The following is a 3999-nucleotide window of genomic DNA, read 5'->3' as shown; positions in this document are numbered from 1 at the left end:
AACAAGGAAACGCCTATTAGGGTATTGTACCTTCATGACAAAACGACCAAATCACATTCCCAATCTATACGGGATTGTTAACATCTAAAAAAATGGGTTTTCTTCCAAAGGTTGAACAAATCTTCAATCCTCAGCAAAAGGCACTAAATCTTGATCTTCGTAAAATATAAGTGTCCTTTCAATGGAACGGAGATACTCTTGGCGATCACTCAAGAACATCAATATTCCAATTCAAAGACATAAAAATACATTTTTACACCAACAAATGATAAAATTAATTATCAGACGTCTCCAATAACAAGCTTTAACACTAATTGACGTTAAAACCAGTGAAAAACATTAAAATATTTTCAAAACCTTTAGTTCAAAAATTTTTATAATAAGGGTAATAACTCCATTAGCTATAGATAAGCTCACGGTTATTGATCCAAGAACACAACAATTATTAAATGACAATCAACAAACAGGTTAGTACCTAACAAAGAGCAAACACAAAGACACTACAACATAAGATCCTAAATCTACCCATCCTACCCGTCTCTCAAGTTTATTATTTTAAGGTCAAGTTATTTATAGTGAGGTGCACAACCGTGCGTCGGGAGCAAATATGCTCTGATACCAACTTTTCCCAAAATGGATAAATAAAACTTGTATAAAACCGTCTCAAACCTGCATTTTTAAACACCAAAACCGGTCCCAACAAGGTACCATTTTCACTACTAAAAACAGTCTCAACTCGGCCTGAATGTATCCGTAATTAAACTGTCCAAAACAGTCGCAAAATGCACAGTAAAACCATCCTAATAACAGTCCTAAATCATAATACATACCAACCAAACTCAGAAGCTAACAACATTAATCTTCATTATAGTCAAACCAATGTTAATTTTCCCATTAACAAAATGCCTAAAGATGCAACCAATATCCCGTACACAAATTTGTCTATTGCTAGAATTATTCTCACTGAATCATATGTGTAAGCCGATATCATCCTCCGGCCAATTTCGCATATCCTTTAAACCAAATATAATTCAGACAACCTCGAACAATAATAAATTATTAGGATCGGTAAAATCATGTTACCTTAAACGCCCCTTATTCTTCGAATAAATGGTCCACAAGGCACGAGCCTCACCCCGGGTCTTCGAATCCTTCATAAAAGGGCAAGAAAACGGAATAAAGAAGCTAAAAGACGACACTTTTATAAGATGGCGAAAGATGAAACCACTACAAAAAGGAGACTTTCTTACCTTAAAAGGAGGAGGAAGGAAAGGGGAAGAGAATGGTACAAAAATTACGGAATTTGGTTGAGAATGGAGGCGGGATCTGAGGTTTTAAGGTCGGGATGAAAATGGAATTGTTCCATTGTTGTTGTTGCTGGTGAGTTCGAAAAGGAAAAAAAAGAAGGGAAAGGGAAAGTGAAGGGGGTGGGGACGGTAGGTTAGTAATAATAATAATAATAATAACGAAACACCAGCTAGCTTGCTAGCTACTAATTATACGTACGTTTCTTCATCGTTAAGTAATTTCACTCGTTTTTAAAACCGTCTCGAGTTAAAAAAAATCGGTTTTAGTAAAAGTTTCAGTAATAAAATGGAATTAATAATAAATAAATTTAATGAGTGAAAATAAAATTTACTCAGCTAGTTAACGGAAATAATACGATATCAGCTTGAATCGGAATTATTAGCGATTTTTACGAAACATACGGATATTAATAAAAATTGCTATTTTAGTGAAATAAGCTCAAAATAGCTAATTGGACGGTTTTGTTCCCAAAATCCATCTCGGGCTCACTTAAAACAACTTTCATAAGGACTCGTAAAGAAACGGAAATTATTAAATAAATAAACCCGAACTAACTTCAATAAACTCGAACTAACTTTAAATAAACTTATTAATGATTATTAAAATTAACGTATCGAATTATGATGAAATTAATTAATTAGCTAAGCATATATATATAAATCGTTAAATGATGTAATTAAATTCAAAATAGCAATTAAAAGAATTTTATCCAACTTAATAAAATACGGGGTGTTACAATCACCCCATCTTTTAAAAAGTTTCGTCCTCGAAACTTGAAAGTAGAAATGGAAGGTTATGAAAATAAAACTGGAATTTTTGAAATTGGTAACCCAAAATATTAAAAGGTTGCAAATAGTAAGAATTAAAATTCTTTCTCAAAGTTTCAAATAAAATTTTCCGACAGAACCAGACTCTCAACAGAGGAACGGAAGTGTTCTCGTTACGTATTCAAGAACATCTCATTCCAAATCAAAGATAAGGTCAAAAGCAAATCATTTGTATAAATCGAAAATCAAAATAAGAGAAAGGTAATCTACTCAAATTTTCTTTTGCAAAAAGCCAAAGTAGAAATAAAGGTTTCACCTTTAAACTAAAAGGGGAGTTAAATTCCGGAAATATAATATTAAACTTTGACAAAGAAGTCATAAATAGATCAAGGTTAATAGAAATTGGATAAAATTTAAAGAAATTTCGGGTCTAGTAATTAATTAATTGTTGGATGCTTTGGATGCCTTATGCTTAATCTTGTTGCCTCTTTGCCATTTTAGCTTGTTCTCATGAATTATGAGATTAACGGTTAGCTGGAATTTGGATTATTATTGATATTGAGGATATTGTTGGATTGTCTGCTGAATAGACATTTATATAGCCTTTCTCATGATAGAATGTTAGCATTTATGTTGGTAAGTTGAACTCTTTGCCCTCTTATGGTTAAGTGGGTGTCCTATTTGTCTTGTGTGGTGTGGGCTAAAGTATTCAAGCTGGGACTAGCTGGGACTAGGTCTTAGGTGAGTATTTCGGCCTTCATCATAGATAGGTCTTTATAGTCTCTAACGAGTATATGTTCACTGCTTGATAGCCTTTGTGTTCCTGGCTAGTGGATTTATATCCAAGTTGGGGCATGACCTCGTTACTTATTTTGTTAGTAAGTGGTCAGCTTAAGTACTAGCCAACCCTTTGGTGGACTCCTTAGGGTACTCACTTTGTTTTAGAAAAATTGTGGGTCTTGGGTGCGGTGGTGTGTATCCGCATGTCTAGGTCTGCGCAGATTTTAGGCTAGGGTTATGTTGTCTCTTGGCCATGTTTTATTAATATTAACCGCTGAGCCAAGATACCGGTTCGATTACCTTCCCTACCTCGTGGTATAGACTCGAGTTACAAAGTGACTATTGACGGGACTAAGAACTTATGCCTGTCTTTGATATATTGCCCTTTCTTGTTTGATGATTCTATGAATCATAGAAGGTGAGATGCAAGCCGGCTATGGTTGATAGCCCAAAATCCATCTCGGGTTCACTTAAAACAACTTTCATAAGGACTCGTAAAGAAACGGAAATTATTAAATAAATAAACCCGAACTAACTTCAATAAACTCGAACTAACTTTAAATAAACTTATTAATGATTATTAAAATTAACGTATCGAATTATGATGAAATTAATTAATTAGCTAAGCATATATATATAAATCGTTAAATGATGTAATTAAATTCAAAATAGCAATTAAAAGAATTTTATCCAACTTAATAAAATACGGGGTGTTACAATCTCCTTAACGCCTTTTAGATAGTTCTCTTTCTTTTGTGAGGGTGTCACAGTTGGTATCAGAGCATATTTGCTCCCGACGCACGTTTGTGCACCCCAATATAAATAACTTGACCTTAAAATAATAAACTTGAGAGATGGGTAAGATGGGTAGATTTTGGACCTTATGTTGTAGTCTCTTTGTGTTTGCTCTTTGTTAGGTACTAACCTGTTTGTTGAATGTCATTTAATAATTGTTGCGTTCTTGGATCAATGACCGTGAGCTTATCTATAGCTAATAGAGTTATTACCCTTATTAAAAAAAAAATTTGAACTAAAGGTTTTGAAAATATTTTAATGTTTTTCACTGGTTTTAACGTCAATTAGTGTTAAAGCTTGTTATTGGAGACGTCTGATAATTAGTTTTATCATTTGTTGGTGTAAAAAT

The sequence above is a fragment of the Silene latifolia genome, chromosome 7, assembly GCF_048544455.1.
Source record: "Silene latifolia isolate original U9 population chromosome 7, ASM4854445v1, whole genome shotgun sequence".
NCBI lineage: Eukaryota > Viridiplantae > Streptophyta > Magnoliopsida > Caryophyllales > Caryophyllaceae > Silene > Silene latifolia.
This window is presented reverse-complemented; position numbering follows the sequence as displayed.